General features: G+C 39.7%; 1 pseudogene; it reads left to right on the top strand.

Annotated features, from left to right (window-relative positions):
* The window catches only part of LOC138171024 (zinc finger protein 850-like), a 113,494-nt pseudogene that overhangs the window by 66,883 nt on the left and 22,409 nt on the right, over positions 1-24,202 (top strand).

Raw genomic sequence — 24,202 nt, 5'->3', positions numbered from 1 at the left:
TTAATATCTTTTTTGCACCATTTAAATGTAAAAACAATTTTTAACATTCTTTTAAAAAATTTTTGAGTTTCAAATGATCTCATTTCCCCCAATTCATACTCACTCATTGAGTAGGCAAGCAATTTGATAGAGGTTATACATGTAAAATCATGCAAAACATACTTCCCTGTTAGTCATGTTGTGAAAAAAAAAACACAGACAAAATTAAGAAAAAGTATGCTTCTATCTACAGTCAAACTCCTGTCAGTTCTTTCTCAGGAGAGACATTGGACTTTCTTTCAGAATTGCCTTGGATCATTGTATTGCTAAGAAGAACTACATCCTTCCCAGCTGATCATCATTATGGTATACAGTGTTCTCCTGGTTCTGCTCATTTGACTTTGTATCAGTTCATATGAGTCTTTTCAGGTTTCTCGCAAGCATGCTGCTCATTTCTTATAGCACAGCAGTGTTTCATCACAATCACATACAGCAGTTTGTTCAGCCATTCCCCAATTGATGGGAACCTCCCAACCTCTCAATTTCCAGTTCTTTGCTGCCACTAAAGGAGCTGCTATCAATAGTTTTGTACGTGTAGGTACTTTTCCTTTTGGTTTTTGATGTCTTTGAGATACAGATCTAGCAGCGGCATTGCTTGGACAAAGGGCACACAGGGTGTTATAGTCCTTTGGGCATAGTTCCAGATTGTTCTTCAGAATTGTTAAATCAGTACGCCACATTACCAACAGTGCATTAGTGTGTCAATTTTCCCATTCTTGTTCCAGCATTTATCATTTTCCTTTTCTGTTATGCTAATCAATCTGATCGGTGTGGAGTGGTTCCTCGGAGCTATTTTAATTTGCATTTCTCTAATCAATAGTGAATTAGAGTACTTGTTCATATGACTATAGATAGCTTTGATGATTTCATCTGAAAACTGCCTGTTCATATGCTTTGACCATTTATTAACTGAGGAATGGCCCTTATTTTAATACATTTGACTCAGTTCTCTACATATTTGAGAAATGGGGTCTTGATCACAGAAACCTACTGTAACAATTTTTTCAAAGTTTATGATTAATATTTCCCTCCATCCTCTTTCCCATTATTTTTCTTATTCTCCCTCTTCTTTCACCCTGCCCATCCTCAAAAGTGTTTTTTTATCTCCCTCAATCTGCCTTCCCTTCTACCAGCCTTCCCCCCCCCCCCCGCCTCCATCCCCATTTGTCTTATCCACTTCCTCTCCTACTTTCCTGTAGAGTAACATAGATTCCTATACTCAATTGAGTGTGGATGTTAATTCCCTCTTTGAGTCAGCCTTATAGTTCTAAAAAATCCAACCAAATTTGTATTTTTAAAATGTGTGAACTCCAATTACATTTTATATTGTATTGGGCTTGAACTCATACTTCTGCATCGATGCCTCTGAAATGATTTTATAGATATGCTAAGTATCCTACTTTCACTGGCTACTTGTTTAAATGAATACTTACCTAATAGTCTCTATACATGCTTACAAATACAAACAAACATGTATTAATAAAAGAGTTGTGTTGTTTTTTAAGTACAACAGACAAAGACCATCTAGTTCTGTGGACAGAGCATGCCCTGTCATAGTGTTTAAATTCTAGTCTCAACTGCTGGAATGTTGATGAGGTCACTCAGCCATTCTGAGCTCATGGGGCAAATTGGGAATTCAGTGAGAATTCTGGGGGTGGCTAGGTGGCGCAGTGAATAATAGCACCGACCCTGGAGTCAGGAGAACCTGAGTTCAAATCTGGCCTCAGGTACTTAACACAAAAAAACTAGCCGTGTGACCTTGGGCAGGTCACTTAACCCCAATTTCCCTACCTTCCCCCCTCCAAAAAGAAAAAAAAAAGAGAATGTTGTTTTTTCCTGTGTTATGGGTTTGTTGGGAGAATCCTGTGTTGTTGCATGTGAAACTCTTTGTAAATTAAATCATCCTGGGGATGTGAGCTAAAGGCATTTTCAAATGATGGATTCTGCCCATTTAAGTGGGAAGATGCTTCTCTTTCCCTAGGGAAATAGATTAGAAGTCAGTTACTTAGTTTTGTTTAGGATTTATCCTTCTCCTTATTTACGTATACATGTATGTGTCCATTAATAAATAAATATGTTTCTTTCTTGATTCCCTTCAGACAGAGAAAACAGGCTTGAAATTAGGGAGATTGCTTCAGAGCTGAGCATTTCTGTGAAAGAATCACAACAGCCAAGCTTCAGGAATGATGGTCAGTGTCAGTTGAATTTGAGAGAAATCTGTGAATCTCATATGAAGATCGAGAAAAAGCAGAGTAACCGTAACTTTGATAAAGATAGAAAGAGTTTCAGACAGCATTCAGTCCTAATTCACCATAAGAAAAAGACCTCAGGGAATGGCTGTTCACAGGCTCACAAATATGAGGAAAGTTTCAGTGAGCAGGTGGGGCTTGTTGAGTCTCATGAGAAGCCTTCAGAAGTGCAAACTCATCAATGTAATGAATGTGAGATGACCTTCAGCTTGAATTCAGAGCTGATTAGACATCAGAAAAGTCATCCCAGAGAAATGCTTTATACATGTGATGAAGGTAAGAAGGCCTTCACTCATAATTCAAAGCTCATTGACCACCAGGAAACTCAAAGTGGAGAGAAGCATTATGGATGTAGTGAATGTGGTAAATCCTTTAAGCAGCAGTTATCGCTTATTCACCACCAAAAATTTCATGTGAGGCAAAATCTACATAAATGTGTGCAATGTGGACAGGCCTTCAGGCGACATTCATCGCTTATTTCCCATCAGAGAATTCACACTAAGATGAAATCTCATGAGTGTCATGAACGTGGTAAAGCTTTCAGTGAAAAGACCTCTTGTGTTGCACAGCAGAGAAGCCACACGGGAGAGAAATCTTATCCTTGTAATCAGTGTGGAAAGACTTTTAAACAGAAGTCCAGTCTTGCTGAACATCAGAGAATCCACACTGGGGAGAAGCCTTATACTTGCAAGCAATGTGGAAAGTCTTTCAGATGCAGTTCGAGTCTTGTTCAACACCAGAGAATCCACACTGGGCAGAAACCTTATGAATGTAATCAATGTGGAAAGACTTTCAGATGCAAATCCAAACTTGCTCTACACCAGAGAATCCACACTGGAGAGAAGCCTTACTATTGTAGTCAATGTGGAAAGCGTTTCAGACAGAGCTCTAGTCTTGCTGAACATCAGAGAATCCACACTGGGGAGAAACCTTATGAATGTAATCAATGTGAAAAGACTTTCACACAGAGTTCGAGTCTTTCTCTACATCAGAGAATCCACACTGGAGAGAAACCTTACAAATGTAATCAGTGTGGGAAAACTTTCACAAACACATCCAATCTTTCTGAACACCAGAGAATCCACACCGGAGAGAAACCTTATGAATGTAATCAATGCGGGAAAAGTTTCAGACAGAGCTCCAGTCTTGCTGAACATCAGAGAATCCACACTGGAGAGAAACCTTATAAATGCAATCAGTGTGGAAAAAGTTTCAGACAGAGCTCCAGTCTTGCTGAACATCAGAGAATCCACACTGGAGAAAAACCTTATAAATGTAGTCGGTGTGGAAAGACTTTCAGACACAGCTCTAGTCTTGCTAATCATCAGAGAATCCACACTGGAGAAAAACCTTATGAATGTAATCAATGTGGAAAGGCTTTCACACAGAGCTCCAATCTTGCTTTGCATCAGAAAATCCACACTGGAGAGAAACTTTATGAATGTAATCAGTGTGGAAAGACTTTCACAAACACATCCAAACTTGCTCTGCATAAGAGAGTACATACTGGAGAAAAACCTTATGATTGTAGTCAATGTGGAAAGACTTTCAGATGCAGATCCAGTCTTGCTCTACATCAAAGAATCCACACTGGAGAAAAACCGTATGAATGTCATCGATGTGCAAAGAGTTTCAGATGCAGTTCTGGTCTTGCCAAACATCAGAGAATCCACACTGGAGAGAAACCTTATGAATGTAATCAGTGTGGAAAGAGCTTCAGACAGAGCTCCAATCTTGCTGAACATAAGAGAATCCACACTGGAGAAAAACCTTATGAATGTAATCAATGCGGAAAGGCTTTCAGATTCAACTCCAAACTTGTTCTGCATCAAAGAATCCACACTGGAGAGAAACCTCATGAGTGTCATGAATGTGGCAAAGCTTTTAGGGAGCGTTCATCCCTTATTGTACATCAGACAATCCACACTGGAGAAAAACCTTATGAATGTAATCAGTGTGGTAAAAGCTTCCGGCAACAGTCATCCCTTATTTCCCATAGAAGAATTCATAATAGATAGAAATCTTATTATTGTCATGAATGAGGAAAAGCATTGCAATGGAGTATAAAGCTGGTTAGACATCAGAAAATTCATTCTGGAGACAAACACAATTTGGACTCAATGTGGGAAGACCTGAAGTCAGAGATAATCTCTTACTTTCCATCAGAGGAGTCATAGAAGTAAGAAACCTTATGAATGCACTCAGTGGGGACATGGCTGTTCATGGAAGAGAGAGGTCCCTAGACATGAGAATGTTCACACTGGAAAGAAGGGTCATAAAAGCAATGATTTGGGGAAAGGCTCGAAGAGGAGTTCATACTTGACTATACATTGGAGGAGCTATGCTAGACATAAAACTTTTGATTCTGACTAATAAGGGGAAATATTTTGCTTCGGCACAGACAGACATTCCAGGTTTCATAAAGATTTTATAATTTTGGTTTGATAAGCCTAAATGCATAGATAAAGCCCTTTAAATATAATGAATTTTTCTCTGAAATACTATTGTTCTTCAGCTCTCAATAGTATCCAATAACATTAATACACCTTAACGGTTATGGAATAACCCCATCAGTCATTTCCGAGTTCCTTAAAGCTCACTTGCTTCCTGTTTCTTGTTGACATGAAAAATTCTCGTATAAATATCTTGGTAACTGTTAGACATTTATTTATGTAATGATTTCTTTAATATGTGGCACAGTGTGTAGCGTGCTGCCTTTGGAACCAAAAGTCCTCAGTTCAAATTCAGTCTCTGACATCTCCTAGCTCTGTGACTGGCCAAATCACTTAACATAGTGCTGACGCAGTTTTCCCCATCTGTTGTAGGATGTGTATGTTAATAACATCTGTCTCTCAGGGTTGATGTAAGGACCAAATGTGATAATATCTGTAAATTGCTTTGCAAGCATTAAATCACTCTCTAATCACTTATTTTTCCTTGGGTCATAAATCTCATTGTAGGATCTTTGGCTAAAAGGTTTGGACAGTTTAGTCACTTTTCTTGTAGTGGAGAGTAAGGCAGTGTATTGTGATTATGGGACACTGGGTTTATAATCAGGGAGATGGTTTCAAATCCTGCCTGAGACACTCTCCTGTGTAACTCTGGGCAAAGAACAACTTCTATTTGCCTCAATTTGCTCGTCTCTGAAATGGGGAAGTTGGTCCCAGTGACTATGAGCAAAGCCTCAAAAAAAAAATGCAAATTGCACAGAAGCCCAACAAGAATTTATGAAAGAAAGAATAAGGGGAGGTGAGGTGGCGCAATGAATAGAGCACTGGCCCTGGAGTCAGGAGGACCTGAGTTCAAATCCGGCCTCAGACACTTAACACAAAAAACTAGCCATTTGACCTTGGGTAAGTCATTTAACCCCAATTGCTCTACCTTCCCCCTCCAAAAAAAAAAAAAAAAGAAAGAATAAAAAACGAAAGAAGATTTTAAAAATAAAGCAAGAATATTAGAGGAAAATGGGAAATGAAATAAAAGCAATTAAAGAAAATTATGGCAGAAGAATAAACACCTTAGTAAAAGAGGAACTTCACTCGGGTTGAACCTCTGCCCCTGGAGGTTCTTTTTTTTTTTTCTGGGGTCTTCTCAAATTGTTTCAGAAGGACAACTGCTTTACACCAGTGTTTAGTTCTACTACTCTGAAGAAATGTTCTGTCTTTTATTGTGGAGGAAATTTGGGGAGCTGAAAGTTTTCTGACCTATTCTACCTTCTTCCCAGAACCCTCCAGTATATGGATTCTTGAAAGAAAAGTTAAATGAGTTATAGGAGGAAGTTGAAAGTATAATTGTACTAGTGGGGGACTTCAATTTACTGCTCTCAGACCTAGATACATCTAGCCATAAAATAGAAAGAATTCTAGAAAAGTTGTGTATGATAGACTTCTGAATAAACTTGAAAGAGTACAGAATGGATTACACCTATTTTTCAGCTCTACATGGAACCTTCACAACAATTGACCATAGGACATGAAAATCTCACAACAAATGCAGAGAAGCAAAAATATAAAATGTGCCCTTTGGGGGGACCATAATGCAAAAAAACCCACAAAATTATATTCAATGAAGGACCTTGGAAGCATCAATTAAAAATTAATTAGAAAGTAAATTTAATCCAAAAGGATGAGTTGATCAAATATCAAATGACATAAACTATAATTTCATGAAAGACAATAATTAGGCAACATCAAAATTTATAGGATACAGTCAAAGCAGTACTTAGGGAAAATTTTATATCTTTGTTTACATAATAAGAGAAAAAGAACAGGTCAATGAATTGGGTATGCAACTGAAAAAAAACCCCTATTAAAACAAACACCAAAATAGAAATCCTGAAAATCAAAGGAGAGATTAATAAAATTAAGAGTATAAATGCATTTTAATAATAAATAAAACTTGAATAAATCATTGGCTAATTTTATTTTGAAAAGAGAAAACCAAATTACTCATATCAAAAATGAAAAAGGTAAAAGAGCAATCAATGAAGATGAAATTAAAGCAATAATTAGAACCTATTTTGTGCACATATATGCTTATTTACTTCAGTCTAAATGAAATGAATATTTACAAAAATGTCAGTTGCCCAGATTATTAGAAGATCAAAAAGTATTTAAAAACTCCTACTTTAAGAAAGTTAATTAAACAAGCCATAAATGAGCTCCCTAAGGGGAAAACTCTGGCACCAGATGGATTTACAAGCAATTTCTGGAGTGTAGGGGGCACTGTCTCGAGCTTCAGATTTTTCATGCTGCTTTTTTCAAAGCTGGTTCTGGGAGTCTGTAAGTTTTCAGTTCTTCCAAGGTGGTATGATCTAAGGGGAGATATGGTTACTGGTCTGGTTTGTGAGTGACCACAAGCACTCTTTCTGCCCTGGAACTGTGACCAGGGTCCCTGTTCCCATGAGCCATATGCTTTAGTGCTCCTCTGTACTCTGGGCCACTCAGTGCCAGCTAAGGACTCCCAGAAATCTTCTGACCCCCTTAAAAATCAGTGTGTTGAGTGCCCTGGAAGTCGCTGCTGCTGATTCACCCCCAAGGCGCAGTGCTGACCTGCTGGGGTATGGCCTATTTCGTACTGGGCTCCGCTCTCACCCCAGTGAGACTGACTTTTCCTGCCAATTTTCTCAATTGTCTTGTGCTAGGAAATTGTTTCATCCCATCTTTTTGTTGGTTCTGCCTCTCCAGAATTCATTTTGAGGCATTATATTAAATGTGTTTGGAGGGAAACTGAGGAGAGCTCAGATGAATCCTTGCCTTTACTTTACCATTTCAGATGGATCTTCATAGACTCCCAGGTGGAAGAGGTGCTCAAAAGTCAGCAAATGCCCCATAATTTCCAAGTGATGTCAAGTTTGCCCTGCTTCATTGTGTAATTTAGTGACAGCATTGAGTCTTCTAGTCTTCCTGGAAAGAGTAAATGGAGAAGGAGAACACAACAGATAATAAAAGTAAAACAAAACAACCAGAAAGGCTAGATTTGCACAATATAATAATAATAGGCCACAGGCACGAAGCAATTGGTATGGTAGGGAGTAACCAGGTAGAGAGAATCCCATCTGCTGTACATGCCAAAAACATTCCCAAGAAGCGGGGAGATGACCTCCTGGGTTCTGCATTCTTACATCCTACTAAGGAATTGACTGGAGAGGAAATAGCAAGAGGAAAGTGTATTAAAAACAATACAACAAAGATTACTAATACCGCATGTCACAATTAAAATGATGGAGTTCAGGCTCTAGGATTAAAGGTTCAGAAACAGTCTCTTGTTGATCTCACCAAGAGATAGGATCCACTGGAAGCAGTATCCAGCTGCTCCTACCGTGTTTCCCTGATAATAAGACACTGTCTTATTAATTTTTTGGGAAAGAAAAACACTAGAGGGCTTATTTTCAGGGGAGGGCTTATGTTGTCCTGCCTCAGCTCTCCTCCGCGGCACTGCTCTCAATGGCACCAGCAAGTAAATCACTGGGGAAGAACAGGATGACGCGCTCACTGCTGCAGCTCTGATTGGATGCAGCTCGGAGTGCGGCGTGTGTTTCACCCGGGGGCAGGGGGGGGACGGTGCATACAGAGGGTATCGTAATGTAGCGTGTAGCTCAGGGGATCACCACTACAGCAGCATCTCAATAGGGCTTATTTTCGGGGGAGGGCTTATCTTAGAGGAATCTTACACAGTAAGGGGAGGGCTTATTTTCAGGATAGGTCTTATTATCGGGGAAACATAGTAGCATAACAGCAAACACAATGGTTTGCTGGTCTTGGGCTTCAACAAGTGTTGAAGTGCCTGTATGCAAATGAAGAGAAACAATGAGGACTAGCAGACAAAAGAGAGACTGAGGGACTCACCTTAGGGGAGGCACCATTGGCCGGAAAGCTTACGGCCTCTCAGATGAAGGGGAAGAAGAAGATGGGGACTGTAGCTTGGCAGATCTCAAGACTGGCTGTCGCTGGCAGGAGATCATTAATGTGCTACCCCACAGAGTGATGGAAGCTAAGTCTTGTAAAAGCAGAGAACAGGGCAGGACTTTCTATGGCCCCTTGAGGCCAATGGCTCTGCTTCCACTGTGTCTTCTTCCAGGGAAAGGCAAAGACGTATCAGGCATCTGGGTGAATGGGAATACTAAAGAAGGTGGGCAAAGATCTATCACAGTAACACAGGTATCCTCACAAGGAACCGAGGAAATGAGGGTCACAGGATCTGGGACTACTAGGGTCTAGGAATAACATAAGCATTAATAGCACTAAACCCTATACAAAACAAAGTAAATGGACTTTCCAAGAGAGTCCAATTTGGCCCTCTTAATAGGGAGGAAAGAAGAGTCAGAAGAGAATTTTTTTTCCTTTTTGGAGGGGAAGGCAAGGCAATTGGGGTTCAGTAACTTGCCCAAGGTCACACGGCTAGTAAGTGTCAAGTGTCTGAGGCTGGATTTGAACTCAGGTCCTGCTGGCCCCAGGGCCAGTGCTCCATTCACTGCACCACCTAGCCCCCACTAGAAGAGAATTTACATGGAATAACGTGATACCTTGATCCTTCAAAGAGTCAATAATGTGTCTAATACCTTCGATGGCCTCCCTTAACTAAGAATACTGAGGAATGGATGGTGGGGACCCTCTCTTAACCTTAATGGTAATGGGAATAGCAGATTTTAACAATCCCATGTCTGAGGACTGAGATTCCCACAGAGAATCAGGGGTGTCTGATGGTATTTCAGGCCTATCCATTCGTCCCCCTTGGACATTCTGAATCAACATAGGGAACAGGGAGAGTGAGTCTTCAGGCAGTTAGTTGCAGGGCCAGAAATCCATCCAGGGTGCAGGCCCTCATAGCTGTGAGCTCACAGAGAAGATCATGACCTAACAGGTTAATGGAGGACTCAGGCTTAAGGACAAAGGAATGCTCTCCAGACAAAGGGCCGAGAGTAACAATTTGGGGGGGACAACCTGGGCACAGTGAAAGGCTTTCCTAAGACCCTGACTACATCTGGAGGTCCAGCAGCGGGACAATCACCTGCCTTAAAGGTCACATGGGATTCACTAGTTTGTGGAGATGTTGGAGTTGGGATAGTCGCAGCCAGGACATCAGGATCCAAGACAACCAAAGCGTCCTCAGCTGAAACAATTGTCCCCATCTATCCCACACCCCTCATGCCGAAGACTCCCATCTTGGGTTCTTCCTCTTGTTGTGTCCTACGTCCCACTGTTTCACATTGTAAAACTTGGCTGCATGACTGCTAAAAATGATTGATTGCTGATGGGAAGGCCGATACCACCTTAATCGATTTACTTATTGAGTGCCACATCAGTCAAACTACTATAGTATTCATAGAGCTAGAAAAATAAACACAATTAATCTGGTAGAACAAAAGGTCAAGATAAGGGAGGGAATGGGGGGGGGGGGCGAATGTGAAGAACGTCGCCTAGAAGTACCAGATCTCAAACTAAACTACAGAGGTACAATCATGCAAACAATTTGGTACTAGACAAGAAATAAGAGTGTTGATCAATGGAATTAATCAAATACACAATAAATAGAAACGAATTGTCACAATAACCCAGCACTTGATAAACCAAAAGATTCCAGCTATTAGAAAAAGAACCCACTATTTATCAAAACCATTTAGAAACCTAGAAAATAGTCTGGCAGAATCTGGGCATTGACCAACAGCTTATATAAAAAACTAAGATAAGTTCAAAACACGTATGTGATTCAGACAAATGGTGATAATCGTAAACAAATTAGTGGATCCTTGAAGAAACTACCTCTCAGATCTATGGCTATAGGAAGATCCCATGATCAAATGAGAGATAGAAGATGACAGGAGATAAAATGGGTAACTTTGATTACATAAGATTAAAAAGTTTTATATAAATAAAACCAATGCAGCCAAAATTAGGAAACAGAAATAAATTTACTTTAGTAAACTTTCTCAAATGAAGGTCTTTCTCAAAGGTATAGAGGACTGAGCCCAATTTATATATTCCCCAGTTGATAAATGGTCAAAGGGTATGAACAAATAGTTTTTAGAGAAAGAAATCCAAGCTATTAACAGCTATATGAAAATGTGGTTTAAACCACCAATATTTAGAGAAATATAAATGAGAACAATTCTGAAGTAACACCTCATACCCATAAGCTCAGCTAAGATGATGGACAAGGGAAATGACGAATACTGGTAGGGATGTGGGAAAGTAGGTACACTAATGTGCTGTTGGTACAGGAGTTGTGAGCCAGTCTAACCAATCTGAAGAGCAATTTGGAACTATGCCCAAAGGTCTATAAAACTTTGCTTACCCTTTGACCCAGTAATATCACTATTTGGTCTATTCCCTGAGGAGATCAAAGGGGAAAAAAGATTCATATGTACAAAAATATTTATAGCAGCTTTTTTTGTGCTGGTAAAGAACTGGAAACTGAGGCGACACTTATCAGTTGGGTATTATACGGCATTAGAATGTGACGGATATTATTTTACTGTTGGAAATGATGGAAGAGATGGTTTAAAAAAAAACGCAACCTGGTAGGACTTACATGAACTGATGCAAAATAAAGTGAGGAGAACAATGCACACAAGAACAGGAATATTATAACGGGAATCAGCTGCTGAGCATTAAAACGATCCACCACAACTCTAAAAAATTCTTGATGAAAAATACTATCCACACCAGGAAAGAGAACTGATAGTCTCAAAGTGCAGATTAAAGCATTTTCCCCTTTCTTTTTCTTTTCCAAATTTCTTTTTGAAAGCAATCAGCGTTAAGTGACTTACCCAGGATCACATAGCTATCAAGTATCTGAGGCTGGATTTGAACTCAGGTCTTCCTGGTTCCAGTGCTGGTACTTTATCCTAGCTGCCCCCTTTCTTTTTCTTGCTGTTTTTTTTCTTCAGAACACAGATAAAGGAGAAATGTTTTCTTGACTTCATGTATATAATAGGCATGATATTTCTTACCATTTGAATGGGTGAGGGAGGTGGTAGAGGGAGGGGCAGAATTTGTAATTGAAAATAGAAGAAAATAATGATGTAAAGTAAGAAAATGTACCCTGTTGTCAATAAATCTCACACCTCCAAGTACAGTGCCATGACTTCCTAAGCCCTCCAAAATCCTACAAAAATTCAAGAACAGTCTGGCAGAAACTAAATAATGACCAGCATCTCACACTGGAGATTATCTCCAAATGGATACATAAATTAGATAAAAAGGTCCCCTCAAATAAATGAGAGGAACCACGAAGAAAATACATATTTGCAATTCTGGGTAGGGGAAGAATATATCACCAAATGCAATAGGGAGAATCATAGAAAATCAAATGAGCATTTTGTGTTACATAACAATTAATTTTAAACCCAAAGGAAGCAATTAACTGGCAAAAGGACATGCAGCAAGTTTCTGTGATAAAATATGTGAACATCCAAGGTGTGTGAAGAATGGAGACAGATTTGTAAAACTGAGCCATTCCCCAATAGACCTATGATCGAAAGCTGAGGACAGGCAGTTTTCATATGAAGAAGTCCAAGTTTTCAAGAAACATATAGAAAAAAATATTCCACATTTCTTATCAATAATGCAAATAAATAATAACGGGAGTGATTTCCAGATTGGTAGATGTGATGAGAAAATGAAAATAACATATTGGAGGGAATTTATTTTGCTTCTTTTCATATTTATGTCTTTTTTTTTCCTTTTCATTTGTAAGAGGGCAGGTCAGAAGGGGAGAAAAAAATGTTTTTTTTAAAAAATAACATTCTTTTGAAAAGTTTAAGGAAATATACTCAAAATCACTTAAACTAGATTAAAGTAAATTAAAACATCTCTGATTTCCATTCATGAAAATTAGCAATGATGACAAGGGAAAAAAAATTAACCAGGATTGGAATTGTGGGAAAATAGGCAACTTCATTCCCTGTTAGTAGAGGTGTGCAACACCCTTCCAGTCACACCATTTTCCCCCCTTTGGTTCAGTGATACCACTAGAGGGCATGTTCCCTTAAATCAAGGAAAGAGGGAAAGGACTAAAGTGCATGAAAATATTAGAGCTCCTTTCATGTCCATTACATAGCAAGAATACATTACCAATAAATGAGAATTCAGGGATAACTGGTGTCAACACAGATAATAGAAAAAGTTTGCACATAAAACAATAGCTTAGGGTGGGGGCTTGGGCATAAGCATCCCATCCTTCCCCACTTCAAACGAATGGGGCTCAGAATCTTGGGGAAAGTGGCGAAGTTCTCTTCTTCAAAGCTATTTCAAGCTGAAATTGGATGTAGAGCTGTCCCTTCCCCCAAGAGGTACCATTCGAGAGTTCAGTTCTTTAGCTATCATTTGGAGCTTGGTCAACTCCAGGTCCAGGAGGTCCCATTTGAAAGGTCAGTTCTTTAGCTGCCATCTAGAAGTTGGTTGATGCCAGGTCCAGAGGTGGCACATCGCAGTCATGGACGGGGCATCTGCAGGTGGAGGGTACCAAGCCTGCAGGAAGCAAATCTCACAAACAAGTTTAACAGACAAAAAGCCAAAAAGAAACAAATATAGGATCAGTCGTGCCTCTGGGGTCCATGGACTCACTCTCATAACCTCATTCACAGTAGAATACATGAGTGAAGGGTACAATTTGACAGTCATCTTCTCCTGAGTAAACAACAGCTACGGTATTGTCTTTACCATGTGCAATAATCTCTGCAGCCTTTGCAACATCATCTGGCTTCAATTTGACCCATACTTTAGCTCCCAATTTTATTCTATTAGTAGAACCTAACTCTTCAGTTCCTTTGGTAGTCATTTCAGAAGGAGGGTCAATTTTCACAAGTGGTATTGTTTCACAAGGAATAATAATCATTTGAACTATTCTATCATTTTTTACAAAACTGTATGGGTTCTTCACCCAAATTCTGCAATGTCACAATAATTTCTCCTTGATAATTAGGATCTATTACTCCAGCCAATACATGTATACCTCGAGGTATACTTTCTCCCAATGGTCTATTATTCAAATTATTTAAAGCAGGGAACAAATTATCTTTCCAATGTTAATACAAATTATTAGAATATAACTTCCTTAACTGTTCTTTCAATAATCCATCCATTCTTTCAATTAACCCAGATGCCTGTGGATAATATGGAATATTATATATCCATTCTATCTTGTTTAATATACAATGTCTCTTCATTTCATTGCCTTTGAAATGTGACACCCTGTTACTTTGAATCTGCATTGGCGTTCCATAATATAGACATGTCCTATGTATCTTCCCATAATTCTTTGCCCCAGACTTGTTTACCCTGAATTTCCCAATTTTGATTTTTCTACATGGGCATCTAGGTAGCTAACCTTGGATACAATGGTTCAGGAGCATCCTTGGTGCAGCCCTTACTTCTCTATTCCATCTGACATTAAGCCCCTTATTGTGGTACATTTTATATAGTTCATTAGTTGGAATACTATCAATTTTTCTAAAATCAACCCCTGCTCTCAATAGAGCAGTAAACAATTCTTTTCTTGGCAATCTATTCTAACTTTGAATCCTCTGGCCATTTACTTTTCTCTCATGAAGAAATTTATCTTTTCCCTATTTTCCTAAGTCACTTAGCTGTGAAATCTTATTCAGCACCTCTGACAGAGGGTGCCCTATTCCACCAATTAATAGAGTCAGAAGCAGCTGCTCATAAGCAGGAGGAGCCGTCTCCACCATGATATTTCTATGAGGAACTGCTAAGGGGATATCAGGATATGTATCTGCATCTCCAACCATGATAGCAGTTTTCATTACTTCTTCTTTCAACTTTCTCATGCAGTCTCTAAGTGAGTACCAGGGTGTCTCCATTAGGCCACGTAGAAGCAGTGGGATACATTCTATTGCATCCATCAGCAGCTAAAACTAACAGATTTGTATTGTTACCTCCTGCCAAATGAAAGTCTCTAAAAGCTTGATGGACAAAAGGATTCTGGCAAATACTTGTAAATTTCAAGCAGTTCACTGTATCTATCACTACGCCTCCAGCTCCTTTGTCAGTGATTCTTACCATCCAAAACACTAAGGATTCTCCCATACTTTGGGTGAATCTGCTCAAAATATCAGTCGTCTCCTGTTGAGTGAAATCCTCAAGTATCTCCTTGAACACTGCTTGCCCTCGCTGACTCTCCTGCCTTCCTCTCAGTATAGGGCGAGCTTCTGTCCTTGTAAAGGCTTTACCATGAAACAATGTAACATTCGATAACATTGTATCACTATTCTGGACAACACATGAACTTTCTCAGAAGCTGTCATAGCAGGCTCTAGATTCGAAATCTACCAAAGCTGTATGAAATTTCTTCCTGTTACTTTTTTCCTTCTTTTTCTGAGCCAAATTTACAACAGCCTCTCTTCTTCCAGAGACTCTCCAGTTCTCTCTTCTACCACCTGAGACTCAGCTTGCTCTTTTAAAGAAGGGCTGGAATTCTGGCACTTAGCCAACTCTTGTAACAGCCTGTCTCTGCTTTTACACACAACGGTAGCCTGCTAGTAAAACCCAGCCTGTAACTCAACCCCAGTAACTACAACATTTCAAGGAAAAGACTTGAAAGTGCTCTAATTAGTATTTAAACACTTGAGTATGATTCCTCGTATGGGAGTCTATCAAACATTGCCTCCAAAAAGAGGAGCCTTCAACCTTTCCAAAACATTAATAGTTTATGTTACAAGTTAGTTGTTTTGCCTACATTTCAAAAAGAACTTTTATCCTCACTATCATATTCAAGGTATTTGCGCTTTGAAAACATAAGATCAAGGTCTAAAATAAATATTAGTACAATAATATTATTAAATTGTTCTATATGAAAAATGGGTAGTATTTTGCTTGTGGATATGTAATAGAATTGTACTTCACAGTAATTTTACTACATTATTCTACTTTATGTACCACCTGGACAAGAAATAAGCAAACTTAAGGCTTGTGGATGTGTAGCAGCAAGCACCCTGGAGTCCCTAGGGTGGCTGCTCACACAGGTTCTTGGATCTGCTTTGTTAAAGGAAAGCAACTCAAAATGGCTTAACAAGCTTACTTTAATCAGTCAGACATATATCATTTACCTTGTTCAGGGAAAAAGTCAGCACCCTGAACTTCAAAGCATACAGGCAGAATTATCAAGACAGAAACAGATCAAGTAGATAGCTTTCCAAACTGTCCAGCCATTACATCCATACCCAGTCAACATCTGGGTTTCCACATCTGGGTTTTTAAAAGCCGGGGAGGCTCTGGACAACGGCTTCCCAGAATCCAGATCAAATCACAGAACACTTCTCAAAGTGAGCCCCCAAAACAAAGCTACACATCAGGGCTTATATAGCCTTCTCTTGGCTCAGAGAATGTAACAATCTTATTGACCCACTGGCCAATCAAGAAGTATCTACTGAAAAACAAGCCTCCCACCCCAGGCTCCAGGTGCACGTTAGCCTAGGGGCAGGGAAGATCTTTAAATTTGCATTTCCATTACAGTCATCTTGACTTTCACTGTGCCACTGGACTTTGATGCCTCTGCAAGAGAGTGAGGCTGATGACCTTGCTTGACTCTCTCTCACTTAAATCCAATTTATGCATGAGTCAAAAGACATCACCCATACCATTTCGCCATTTTTTACCTACCTTAAAGTCTTGTGGTGATAGGCGAATGACGAAGCAGCAGGTGTAGGTAGGCTGAGAGCTCTAGTCACGGTGCTGCACACAGGTGGCCCAGGGTATAGTGTTGTGATCTCACTGGACTGAAGCAGCTGTAGTGTTTGGGAGCCCCACTGGAGTCTGAGCAGCCTTTTTAAAGAACTATACTGCATACTTCCTGGCATGAGGAAGGGGCTAGAAAAGGTGTCCTAAAATGGTCTGCTTCACCTAACCTAATCTTAGGCTGCTTATTGTGACAGGCAGATAGTCTAACCTGCACTTGAAACACAAAAATATTTACAAAAATTTCTGCCAAGGGGCAGCTAGGTGGGGCAGTGAGTAATCACTGCCCCAGAATCAGGAGGACCTGAGTTCAGTTCCAGCCCCAGACACTTAACACCAACACAAAAAAAAACTAGCCGTGTAACCTTGGGCAAGTTACTTAACCCCAATTGCCCTCCAAAAGGCCAAAAAAGAAATTTCTGCCAAGATGATTCCACTTACCATTGGTATATTGAAAATTTGCACACTTATAGACAACATAAAGTCCAGCAGACCTGAAAGACAAACAGTTCCTGTTTTGAAAGAATTTGCAGGTATCACATTCTAAATGGCAGACCTGGGTGAAATGCATCTCGCAAATGAAGACCAGGTTACTGAAGCCAGAGCTGGATATGTGCTTTTCTGGGGTGGCTGCAGTGATTGGGAGTACCATGAAGCTGGCATAGGTTTTGCAATAAAATCTAATCTAGTTACAAGCTGGCATGCCTCCCCAAAGAAGTGAACAGCAGGTTCACCACAATGTAATTGCCACTTGCAGGAAAATGCTGCTGAACACCATCATGAGTGTATCTGTTCCCACCAAGACTAATCCTGATGAAGTCAAAGAAAAATCATTTTTTTTTTTTGCTTTTTGGAGGGCAGTTGGGGTTAAGTGACTAAGAAGGTAACATGTAACTCCACCAAGAGCCAAATACAAGTGAAATTTAATGATGAAGGATTCTTGGTTCAGTAAGAAGGCAGACGAAATACAGTTCTATCCAAAGTGCTTTTCTGATGCCCTGAACACTGTTTTGGGGCCAAAAATCTATGCTGCATCTCAGCTACTCAATGCTGACAGAGCCACATTGGTTAGTGATAAGGACATGATCCTGGACAGATGGACTGAACACTTCCACAGTGTTCTCAACAGACCATTATCAACCACACTAATACCATTAATGATATAGCTCAAGTGGAAGTCAGTCCTTCTCTAACCCAACTTCCAAATGAAGAAGAGGTTCTGAATCCCATTAGATTCCTCTTGTGTGGCAAAGTACCTAGTGCTAATTCTACTCCAGCAGAGATTTACAATGCAGGAAGTCCATTGTTTATACAAATGCTGACTGAAATCTTCTGGGTTATATGGGAAGAGGAGGTTATCCCCTGGGAGTTCAAAGGTGCCTTCATTGTCCACCTGTGTAAAAGAAAAGGAAATAGAGTGTCCTGTGACAATGACAGGGAAGCCTTTCTCTTAGTCATTTCTCCAAGGTTCTTGCCAGAGTCCTCTTGAATCGGCTGATCCTTTGCCTGGAAGGTGGTCATCTGCCTGAGGGCTGGTCTGCCTTCAGAAAGGGCTGAGGAATGGTCAATATGGTGTTTGCTGCCTGGCAATTCCAGGAGAGATGCTAGGAGCAGAACAGAAGTTGTACACAATGTCCATCCATCTGAGCAAAGTCTTTGATATGGTCAGTAGCTTGTGGAAGGTCATGACAAAATTTGGTTTCCCAGAGAAATTCATCAGGATTTCAGTAGCGGCATTCTTGCACAGGTGCTAAATAACGGGTGATGTTCTCATGCTTTTCCAGCTACCAGTGGAGTGAAGCAGGACTGTTTGCTTGCTCCCATGTTTTCAGTGTTGCTGTCAGACACCTTGAGCAAGGATAAAGATGGCATCAAGGTCAACTACAGCAGTCAATGATTTAACTTGAAAATGCTATAAGCCAAGACTAAAATGGAAGGAGAGTTTGGGGCATATTTTTTTCACAGATGATTGTGCATTCAATGTAGTTTCTGAGGCTGTGATGCATAAGAGTATGGATTGATTCTCTGTTGCTTGTGCTAATTTTGGCCTGACAAGACCAAGAAAACCCAGGTGCTTTACCAGCCAGCACCACACCATCCATACATGAAAAAAGCAGTCACAATAAATGGAGAAATTGTGACTGCTCTAGATAAGTTCACTTTCCTTGGCAGCACACTTTACAGGGATGTCCATGGATCTGGTGAGGGTGAAACATACACTGCCAGAACTAGCTCAGTGTTTGGGAAGCTCTCAAAAAAAGTGAGGCCGCATTTGAACTCTGGTCCTTCTGACTCCAGGGCTGGTGCTCTATTCACTGTGCCACCTAGCCGCCCCTCTGGTGATTTTTTCCTTAGGAAGGTCATTTATGTCCTGTTCAATTTCTTTTTCTAAAATAAGCCTGTTTAAATATTCAATTTCCTCTTCTGCTAACCTATAAAGTTTATGTTTTTGCAAATATTCTGCCATTTCACTTAAACTGTGAAATTTATTGGTATATAATTGAGCAAAATAACTCCTTATAATTGCTTTCATTTCATTTTCATTAGTTATATATTCACCCTTTTCATTTTTGATGCTAGTGATGTAGTTTTCTTCACTCTTTCTAATCAAATTAACCATTGGTTTATCTGTTTTATTGTGGTTTTTTCCATAAAACCAACTCCTAGTTTTATTTATTAATTCAATGGCTTTTTTGTACTCAATTTTGTTCGTCTCACCTTGGATTTTTAGGTTTCCCATTTAGTGTTTAATTGAGGATTTTTGGTTTGTTCCTTTCCTGGGTTTTTTAATTGCATGCCTAAATCATTGGGCTCTTCTTTCTCTTTTGTTGATGTAAGCATTCAGAGATATACATTTTCTTCTTATCACTGCTTTTGCTGTACCCCACAGGTTTTGGAATGTTGTGCCATTATTGTCATTTTTAATGAAATTATTGGTTGTTTCTATGATTTCTTCTTTAACTCACTCATTCTTTAAGATTAGGTTGTTTATCTATATTGAATTGCTTATTTTCCCAGTAAGGGTGGGTGATGAGGGAGGTAGGGAAAGAATCTGGAATTCAAAGGTTTAAAATCAAATGCTTAAGAATATATATATATATATATATAATTATTATTGTTATTACTATTTTACATGTAACTGGGAAATAAAATATACAGGCACTGGGGCATAGAGATCTACTATGCCCTACTGGAAAGTCGGAGGGGGTATGGGGGAAGATATAGGTGAGAGCAGATTGGGGGAGGGAATATTCAGTGGGATCTCTGGGTTTTTTTTTGGGGTGGTGAGTAGGGGAAAAATGGGGAGAATATTTGTAACTCAAAATCTTGTAGAAATGAATGACATAAACCATAAACAACTGGAAAAATAAAAAAAGATTTGCAAAATAAAATAAAAAACAAAAGATTAGGTTGTTTAATTTTTAATTAGTTTTTAATCTATGTGTCCATGGCCCCCTATTAAATATAATTTTTATTGCACTGGGATCTGAAAAGGATATATTTAATATTTTTGCTTTTCTGCTTTTAACTATAAGATTCTTATATACCAATATATAGTCAATCTTTGTTTAGGTTCTTAAAGGCTTAAAAGAAAAGTTCATTCTGATTTCTTTGAGGCATTTTGGGCAATCAGAACTTGCCATTATCACATAGCTTTTTATGAGTAATAGTCAAATACATCCAAATACAACTCATTCAGCACAGATGCAAAGTTTAGGTTCCTCCTGGTTCCTCCTTGCAGCCTGTCATAGATTTCAGTAAGCAGGGTGACTTTAGGGAAGAAGGCATTCATCTAGCTATTTCTGGCAATGACCAGGGGGGATCAGCCAGAGCCCAATGATGGCCCAGAAATTCTGCAGATACTGGTGCCCTAAAAAGGGTTTCTGCTATTCTTCTCACAATCATAATCTGTCATTATTTTCTGTAGTTATCTTCATATTTTAACTTTTTTTCTTTCTGCTTATAATATAATCACATTGCATAAAATCAAGTTCCACTATAGTGTTTCATTTGCATGATAATAATTTATTAGTCTAAAGTTTCTTTTAGTAAAACAGAATTTTGACTTCATGAAGTGCTAACAGGAATTGTCCTACTGGAGAACTATATGATGGAGGCTGTGCTTATCTAAAGACCTAAGGATCTAACTTTTTCTCTTTCCTTTCAAGTCACTCAGACATTACTTGTTTTTCTTAACCTAACCTATCATCATGTATGATTTGGTAAATATTCCAAAGCACTGTGGTTTGTTTTGGGACTTTACAAGCTTTCAAGTGATAAGAATTTAATTTTTATGTTATAAAAAGTTTATTTGTCCTGAAATAATTTGCAAGTTCTACTTTTCCCTTTCAACGTTTTAGTACTTTATGCTTTCATAAGCCACATACTCGTTTCAATGTGATCTTTCTGTAGTGTGAACACCTTTTATCAGGTGTGCATGCACAGAATTTTTTCCTATGTTCTATGCTCAATTCTATCCTCAATAACATTTATCCTAAGTGATTATAGCCTTTTTTTTTTTGCTTTTTGGAGGGGGGAAGGTAGGGCAGTTGGGGTTAAGTGACTTATCCAAGGTCACTTGGCTAGTTTTTGTGTTGTGTCTGAGGCTGAATTTGAACTCAGGTCTTCCTGACTCCAGGGCCGGTGCTTTATTCACTGTGTCACCTAGCCACCCCCTAATTATAGCCTTATTAATTACAGTTCTATGAAAATGCAATTTTGAACTTATTTTCACTTCCACTGATTTCAACACAAGTTTTGCTACATTTTAATTTACCTAAACACTTGATTTAAACTGCAGTAATAGCATTCAATTTCCCTTACTTTCACTTACTTCCTGATCTCAAAACAAGCTTTTCTTTTTTTGGGAAGCACTTTGGAGCTCCCTTTCAATCTGGGAATCCCAATCAGGGTCTGCTTGGTGCCCTCTTGTTCATTGTTTAAAAGCAGTAAATGACCAACTTCTATTTTTATTCTTTTCTGAAGATGGTCTAAAATTTCCTCATTTTGCCTTCTAATAATAAAAATTCCTTCCTGCAACAAACTTGTCTTAGCTTTAAGTAGAACTTTCAAATATACCTTTTATTCTACACTAAAATTAAAACCAATTTCACACACTGATACCCCCAAACTGCAGACTTGGAGATTGACTAGCTGAAACTTTTTCAGGCTTAACTAATGTGTTTCTTTCTAAATTCTGAGTTGGGAAATTATTTAAGCTCACGAGAGTTTTATTCTGATTCTTCTTGTCTTGCTTCCTAAGTTTTTCTTATTTTAACACTTCCCTGAATCCCTCTGGAACATAAGCCATTGTAAAGGTCCCTTTACTGAATTACTGATCTGTGAATTTTTAGTTTTCATTAAACTCTACAGAATTTGCTAGTGCCCCATAAGTTCATCAAAATGCTTTATAAAGACATCTTAATTATAACTTAGAAATAAAAATATTAATTGATCCTTTTCACAAATTTGGTTCCTAACCAGTTTTTTCTACCTTAGTTTCCAATTCATTTTCTGTGTCTGTCTTTCATTTCAGCAACCTCCAACAGTGATAGTGTTGGAAACAGAGACAAGAAGGATTTGCCTTCTCTCAAGCCTTCCTGAAAGTTGACATTTTATAGCCTGTTTTCTTTAGTTGATCACGCCAAAAGAAAAGGCAGAGGTTGAGAGAAATGATTACTAATAGCCAACATTTTGTGGAGATTCAGAAGTCTCTCCTTCCAAATTCTGGATTTTAAGGAGGTCAGTTTCTTGATAATGAGCTTGAATCAAGGCTCCTTCATTTTGGTCAGAACTCACCGAGCCTCATAGGGAATTTCACCCAAAGTGGGGAAGCCTGTTTTGTTCTCCTCAAGTTCCTTGGAGGGAGAGAGATCCTTTTGCAGATAGCCCAAGGCTGGGGGTAATGTGAGGGGAATGTAAATGTTTAAGATCTTCCCTGCTCCTAGGCTTAAGTACCACCAGGAGCCTGTGGTGGGAGGCTTGTCTTTCAAGAGATATTTTGTGATTGGCAGTGGATCACGAGGGTTGTTACATTCTCTGAGCAGGGAGAAGGCTATATAATCCCTGATGGGAGGCTTTGCTTTGGGGCTCACTTTGAGAAGTGTTGTGTGATTTGACCAGATGAGACTCTGGGCAGCCCCTGGCTTTGAAAACCCAGATGTTGATGCTTCCCTCTCTGGTAACTGGGATTAGGTCTGGATGTATGTAATGGTTGGACAGTTTGGAAGTCGGTCTGCTGAAATGTTCTTGTAACATGCTTGTAACCTCTGTATACTCTGAAGTTTGGGGTGCTGACCTTTTTCCCCTGAACTAGGTAAACGATGTATGTTTGATTGATTAAAGCAAGATTACTAACCCAATTTGAGTTGCTTTCCTTTAGCAAAGCAGATCCAAGAACCTGTGTTGGCAGCCACCCTGGGGATGCTGGGGTGCTTGCTGCTACAAGTAGTCAGGGTATGGAGAGATTTTATCTGTAGGAGGGTGACATGATGTCACTCTCAGCCCTTCACTGAACACCCTTCAAAGTGTGAGCCTGCCACCATGACTGTCTTTGGTCTAAGAGAGACAGCCAAAGGACCATCCTTTTATTTTTAATTTTTTTTAAAGCAGTTGGGGTTAAGTAACTTGCTCAAGGTTACACTGCCAGTTATTTCTGGGTGTGGTGCTAAGTATCAGAGTCCAGATTCGATCCCAGGTCATCCCGACTCTAGGGCTGGTGCTCTTACTCACTACACCACCTGGCTGCCCCCCATCCTTTTATTAATAATCTGCTGGCCTTATTAACTGAACGATTACATTACCAAAACTATGCCTCCCAAATGTTTTTAATGATCACAAGGAAAAACACCTGTTAGCTGTGTTAGCACAGAGCACCAACATTTGTCCCAGCAGGCCCTTTAAGGACAGCAGACAGGCTCCACGGTTTTATTCTTAGTTTCTCTAATGTGGAAAGAAACTACAGTTGTCAAGGTGACCTGCTTTCTAGTGTCACAAACCATTCTCAACATGAACTTTTTCTTTTTCTTCAGCTAAAAGTCTACTGTAGACAGTTCACTTTAAATCCTTGTGGAAACACATCTCCCTCCTGAAAATGGAACCGTTTCCAATATTGGGAAGATGAAGTCTTGGCAGCATCACCAGCCCTTTGACCCCAGACTTATGTGGGGAGCTCACTCACTAAAATCCCCTAACTTCCTGGGTAATCCAAAGTGCCCTGCTTTGGCCAGAACAGTCCCCTAGACTCTATGCCTCAACCCAGGTCTCACCTGGCTTACCTTCTACCTCCTCTGGGCTCTCCCTTGCTGGACAGGAAATCCCCCATTGTCCCCAAATCCCCCAGCCCACCACCCACTGACCAGGACTTTGAAGGAGTGGTTTTTCCCCTGCTCTGAAATCTCTCTCTGATAATATGAAGAGACAAGAAGGGCTCATTTTACAAGCAGCTCTAATACCTGCCCTGGGACAGAGGGTCCTGACTCCCAGGCCTCAGCTCTCTCAGATGATCGACTTGTCCTTCAGTGAAACAGTGTCTCTTAGGGAAGAAGAGGGGCAAAGACCCCAGCAGTGTGCAAAGCTTTCCAGGCTTGAGGTGGGAGAGCCTGGGGTCCAGACAGCAGGGAGAACAGGTGAGTGAGGGACGTGGGGGAGGGGAATGGTAGGGAGCGCCAGGAGGGAGGGAGGGTCTGGGTGTCCTGGCTGGGAAGATGGAGAGTGTGT

The sequence above is a fragment of the Petaurus breviceps genome, unplaced genomic scaffold (assembly GCF_028583685.1).
Source record: "Petaurus breviceps papuanus isolate PSGF00001 unplaced genomic scaffold, PetGlider_PUasm1.0 404, whole genome shotgun sequence".
In the NCBI taxonomy this organism is placed as follows: Eukaryota; Metazoa; Chordata; class Mammalia; order Diprotodontia; family Petauridae; genus Petaurus; species Petaurus breviceps.
Note: the sequence above shows the minus strand (reverse complement) of the source record. Positions and strands in the feature narration are given on the sequence as shown.